The sequence below is a fragment of the Austrofundulus limnaeus genome, unplaced genomic scaffold, assembly GCF_001266775.1.
Source record: "Austrofundulus limnaeus strain Quisiro unplaced genomic scaffold, Austrofundulus_limnaeus-1.0 Scaffold177, whole genome shotgun sequence".
In the NCBI taxonomy this organism is placed as follows: Eukaryota; Metazoa; Chordata; class Actinopteri; order Cyprinodontiformes; family Rivulidae; genus Austrofundulus; species Austrofundulus limnaeus.
In genome coordinates, this window is record NW_013952579.1 from 11842 (window position 1) to 18328 (window position 6487).

General features: G+C 38.8%; 1 protein-coding gene across 1 annotated transcript in view; it reads right to left on the reverse strand.

Moving 5' to 3' along the window:
• Positions 1-4822, reverse strand: part of LOC106524116 (protein tyrosine phosphatase type IVA 3) — a gene marked incomplete at its 5' end in the record, with an annotated part of 10920 nt that extends 6098 nt beyond the window's left edge. The window contains 2 exon segments of the mRNA XM_014017780.1: positions 1606-2035; positions 4324-4822.
• Positions 4823-6487: the final 1665 nt, after the last annotated feature.

Consider the following 6487-nt stretch of genomic DNA (forward strand, 5'->3'; position numbering starts at 1 on the left):
CACACACACACACACACACACACACACACACACACACACACACACACACACACACATTTTGGTCCATCAGAGCATTAAAAACCACATTGCATGTAGGTGTGTTGTGTTTTTAGGATGTTTTATTCTCCAATAATGCAGTTGATTAGAGGTAGGCTCAATGCATACGGTAAATAAACTGATAATGATTACTAACCATTAAGACTGTGTTCAACATACAACTCATCTGAGGGAGAAAGACACGTTTTTCAATGTATTTTTTTAAACATTAATCACACTTTCTACATACATGCATGTAGAAATGAAAGTGGAAACTTCTGCTCATGGATACTTTTTAATTTACAGCAAAGTTTCTGCTGAATTTGTGCCTCTTGCCGACATGCAAACTTTTTTTTTGGCGACAAAAATGGAAATGGAATGGTTTGTGGTGTGGCTGTGTGCTGAAGATACAGAGTGTTAAATAAATTATCATAACTGTTTTATGCTTGCTTGTTGTCATTTTGTGCTCAGGAAACCAAAGCACTGGAAGAGCTTTTTTTTTTTTTACAGTTTTTTTCATGTCAGCCTGATTTTAATTTAAAACTGTCACCATCACGCTTTGATCCTGCCTGAAATGGTTAAATCTTGAGAGTAAAACGTGAAAATACCAAGAAAAACAAGTTCTAATTGTTTTGAGAGAGTCTTTAACCAAATGCTCTTTCTCTGCATCCTCTTCTTTTTGTTTTGTTTACATTTCACACAGAGTAAGCTTGATGCTCCTGCTCCACACCTTGTTTCCTGGTCTTGGTTTATTTTTGTTTGACAGGCAGGCCTGGCATGGTTACTGTTGTAGTGAAATGTACTGGGGCCTGAGATTCAGGGAAGAGATTTGACAAACCTTTTCATTTTTATTCATCTTAACTCAGAAACCAGGTTACATACTTTTGATGTGGGTGGGATCTATTAAATGTATGTGAAGAAAAGAAAACCWAGAAGAGGTGTGCAGAGTTTTTGCAGAAACAAGCTCATATTCCCCAATAATACAACTGTGGCACCTTTGACCCAGTCACTATGATTGAYACAAATATTGATGATTTTGGTTGTGTGCATGAATGTCAATGTCGGGTTTTATGAGTATTCCTTTGTTATGATTATTTTACCAACATAGCAAAATTTGTCTGGCCCAGTTCTGGCCCACACAGCGCATCAACTCTCTAACACTTGGCTCTGATACCATTAGAAGTGACGACCCTTTGGTGGCCCAGATGTTGTTTGCCATATGATCCATGCACGGGCCAGCAAAAYWTAAACCAAACCACAAYTGGGCCAGTCGTGGCACACCATCTTGAAAACCGTGCTATCATTGCCAGACCTGGTCCACATCCATTTGACAAAGCATTACCAGCAGTCAGCCAGCAGTGCCAGCCTCACACCAGATTTGGCCCACACCTGTCTGCTTTGTGGGATTTTATTTGTGCTGGAGAACACCATTTAAGGAATTTGCACGGACCATCCTTTATATCAAATACTCTCTGACCAGATATGTTACAAACCAGAACACTTAAATTAAGATGTTTGTTGGTGCTTCACTAACTGACTAAACCTAGTCCAGATCTGGTGCCTCCTCACCTTCAGTTTCGATGTGATCTCCGGGCGAATCGTTCTCTGTGTTCAAACTATTCAGTATAATTTCCCAGTTCTGGAGTCTGCTGTTTGAATGTCTATCCCATATGTTGACAGTATCCTATAGTCCAGGAGGCTACTCTGTCAGCTTAGTGTGTTTTTTTCTTTTTTTTATCTCTGCGATCGTCACTGATCCAGTTTGTCTTTGTTTCTCTCGTTCACGCTCTCTTTTTCTTTTCTTTCCTGATAGCGATGGGTGTTGAGGCTCCACTTGTTGCCCCCATGAGCTGGTGGGTTCATAAGGCAAAGGGCAGTGATCTTTCAGGGTTCATGGCCCCTGGACTGCATGACACAGCATCATCCCAGACCTGGTTTAAAGGTGTTGAGCGTGGCAGTAGTCCCCACTCTGCCGCACAGACTCCATCAACCAGCAGTTCTGCAATGAAACGCAGAAAAAAGGAACAAAAATTATCAGCAAAAATTACACTTCAATTCTTTATTAGCTTACAACATAGAACTATAAAATATGAGTTTCGTCAAGTACTACTACTACTTTATTTACAAAGCACTTAAAAACAACCATAGCTGCAACAAAGTGCTGTGCATATAAAATCAAAACATGAAAATCGCAATAAAAAAGTAAATTGCTAAGCAGAATAGTGATTTGTATATCCTGGTACATTGGATTCTGTGATTATTTATAACACACTAAATAAAAACATACACATTCTCATGGAATATACAATGTCTAAACAAAATGGTCCACAAACATTTGATTTGAAGATAAATTAAAGTAAATTTAAACATTTTCTAGCAAATCATTAAAAACTGGGCTAACTTTTTTTTTTGGCTTCAATATTTTAACAAAGTGAAATCAAACAAAGTGACAATCAGGAGCAAAAGCAAAAAAGGAAATTTATTTGAGATTTTCACAAACCTCAGCAGGAAACAACAGCTGTATTTTGCTTTCTAACTGCCTGGACTGCAGCCACCATGTTAAATGTCTGCAAATTATTTGTAAAGATCACAGATCTGTTCTTTTCGGTGCATAAAAAGTCATAAAAGCATGGTGATTTTCTTTAGTATGAGAAGCAAAAAAAAAAAAAAAAAAAAAACAGTCTGATCCCTCCCAAAAATACTTAGAAAAACAAACAGGGAGGTAATCAGCAGTCACCTCTAACACCCAACACACACCAGAACCCAGGCTGCTGTTGACAATCTATTATTAGGAATTTATCTCCCTCGGTCAATAATAGTCTGGGCTGGAGTGCCTTATTTTATGTTGAGTCAACACCATAGACTTAAATATAAAGATCACCAGACTGAGCCCCGCCCATCCCGTCCACAGGTAGTGTCTGTGACAGCATGGAGGAGCAGAAACAGACCAAACAGGACAACAGCTCACAGCCTCCAAAGAAACTAGTAGATAAACAGCAGCTGAACTGGATCTGTTTCACAGATTATTTGTCATGTTTTTACAATAAATTAAAAACTATATTAATTTCATTCAACAATYATGTAAAACAGCAGATTTATACCAGGAAAATATATAATTTATAAGTAACAATGATCTAAACCAGACCTGAAGTCAGCCTGTAACTTAGACTTTAGCTAGTTGAAAAATTATGACTTCAGCTAGTAATAAAATACCTTTAATATTTATTCTTACTGTCATAAATAATAAGAATAATAAATATTTACCAGTCAACAGTTGTCTCTATTAGCTAACCATCTTCTCAACAGGTCTGGTTCCTCTAACAGAAACCTAAAAATATTTACATTTATAATATTATTTTACACTCTGTAGGTCTAAATATTAATCAGAGGACAAAGAAATATTTAATAGTTTGTGTTAAATTGTATCATGATTCAACAGTACTAAACTCTGTATATATGCTCCACAAGCTAATATCTGTTAACCAGTTCAATAAATAACAGTGATTACATGGACTTTATAAGATTATTTTAATTTTAAACTGTTACATTATGTTCTGCTCAGATCACATTGAGCTAAATAAGATCAAATCTGCTGACTTGTGTTGTAAAATGAGACGTTTTCCTGTTTATCTTCTATTAACAAATCCATAACACAAACAGCTTTTCTGACATTATTTGAAACAGTAGATAGATTATATAAACTGTAAAATATTAATAGTAATTGGATTAATATTATTATTAATAGTTTTAATGATTTCTACATCGTCAGTCCTTTTTTTTTCTCTCTGTTGTCAACATGCACAGCAATGGGAAAAAGTATAARTTTGAGCAACCTGACATTGAATGAATTGTTAATCTCAACAACTTTACAACAGTAATAACCACAAAAAGGATAAATCTGTCACCAGCCAGTTTATCTCTCCGGACAGTCAGGTGAACTCCTAGGTGCAAAGCCAGAGTGAAAATGTCGAATACCTAACTTTCTCTTTTTTTCTCCCTTACCTCCTAGGACAGGGAAATCCACAACAAAGTTCTGCAGCAGCAGCAGCACGAAATGTTTGAGTGCAGACATGAAGCCAGCTGACTGCCTGTTATAGTAAACCTCCAAATACCTTCATCTGTATTTATAGCTCTATCTATACCGGCGGCTGGTTATACAACAACTGTCATTCATGTCTTCTTCCTATAGCAGTTCTAGAAGAACACTCTGAAAGTGTTTCCCTACAGTCATCATCAAACACAAGTAGAGCCTTTCATAAAAGGCCAGAACCAAGAGTTTCTCCTCACCCCTTAACTCTTCAGTGTCCTCTCCAAAGGCAGAATCAGTGTCAAGTTTTTCTTTGCCTCCAACGTCCTTCTTTTCAGCGACAAGTGGCCGTGAGTCCAGCTGCACAGAGTGAAAGTTTGTCCTGCAGTAATCTGTGAAACACTAAACGCTGCCTGAGCTCAGAGCGCCACTCTGCTGAGGATCTGCTGTGAGCTGGTCTAATCAGGCTGAGCGCCCATCTGACCCTGACAGTCCCGTCACCACCAGAACCCTCCAGAGCTAATGCTCTTAGAAAGAGAGACGAAGAGCTACACAACTCCTGCCTGACTCCTCTTCTTCAGATCTCCACCCTTTAGGAACTGCTGTACGCTGGTTTTAATGACGGAGTCGTGTGTTCAGGTCCTGTTTGTCGCCCCCTGCTTCAGGCAGAAGGGCAATCATGGTTTTACCTGAGTGTGGCTGGTGTTTCTCAATCATTGTTGGAGGCTGAAACATTTGTCTGTTAGCAAAATATCACATAAAGAACTGAATGTATGTGAAACTCTTAGAAATTAATCCTCTACAACTGTTTAACTTTTGAAGTCAGTCCAGTCAAGAAGGCCACCGTATGTCTCCTAACATCAGATCAAAATGTCTATAACTTGTAGCAACAACATAAATTGATCCTTRTCTTAAGACGGCAGAAAATATGTTTTCCTTCAAGATATACAGTCTTCTAAATCTCAGTGAGAATTCATTGCAGCAGGACATGAACTGGACCCTGTGTTTTCCCTCTCTTTCCCCTCCTTGAATCTAAAAATAGACGGTGCTTTGAGCTAYGAGACAGGCCGGTGAAGTGAACTTGCTGAGTCTCAGTTAATGGAATTAACTTTCCCTTCGAAGAGACAATTGTCCAACGGTTCGTCTCTTATTGGCGAACAAAGAGTGCAAGCCAAAGCCAGCGTTTGAGCTCTCCATAAAGTTGCCACGCTGCACCCCACACCGAGTGTTTTAGATACGTGAGGACACAGAGTCACATGGCATTCAGAACATACAAAGGACAACAAGTGCTGCTCTCACCTCTTTGTCAGTCGCTTTAAAGTGAGGTTAACATAAATGTTTACTCACTCACAAACCTCTCCTACTGGCTAAAATTAGCTGAAACAAACTCTTAAGAGTTTATCGCTGTAACGTTTTAAAAAAACTCGTGCTGCTGGGGAAGGCAGGCAATCGTGTTGTTGTGTCTCTGTTTTTCTGTTAGCAAAATATCTCAAGAACAGGTGAATATATAAAAAGGGATCCATGATTAGTTGTAACATTAGACTTTATATGATAAACATATACTTTAACTGTAAAATAAAGACTGTAAAAATACTGTTGGATGTTCAGTTTTTATAATTTTTAAACTAAAAGTTTAAAAATATATTACACGGACGGAGCCATTTTATTTACATGCAAAGCATTCTGGGTAAATGATGACAACAACTAGGTCATCGGCATGAGGCTGCTAGCGAGCTATATCCACCCTGAAGGTTAATCTTGGACAATATCTGATGATCGACTCTTTTAAATGAAACCAGAGAGCGTTGACAGAGAGGAGAAGGTAGAAATGACTCAGCCTGGAACTGAAAATATGGATGGAGGACAACAGAGCTGCTTCATGGAAGAAGAACCTCAGCTTAGCCTGTTAGCTTTAGCGTTAGCCCCGATGCTATCACCATATATATGTATTAGCTCAGCGCTACACATTCTCCTCTCGTCACTGAGGTCCTCCATCCACATGACAGAGAGGGGAACGCAAAAATGTCTCAGCCTGCAACTGAGAATATGGATGGCGGACCTCAGTTTAGCTTGTTTGTCGTGCTAGCGCCGAGCTAATACATATAAGGCAATATAGCGTTGGAGCTAGCGTGAAGGCTAACAGGCTAAGCTGAGGTTCTTCTTCCATGAAGCAGCTCTGTTGTCCTCCATCCATATTTTCAGTTACAGGCTGAGTCATTTCTACCTTCTCCTCTCTGTCAACGCTCTCTGGTTTCATTTAAAAGAGTCGATCATCAGATATTGTCCAAGATTAACCTTCAGGGTGGATATAGCTCCCTTGCAGCCTCGCACCGATGACCTAGTTGATGTCATCATTTACCCAGAATGCTTTTCGTGTAAATAAAATGGCTCYGTCCGTGTTAAAATATATTTTWAAAAAATTAC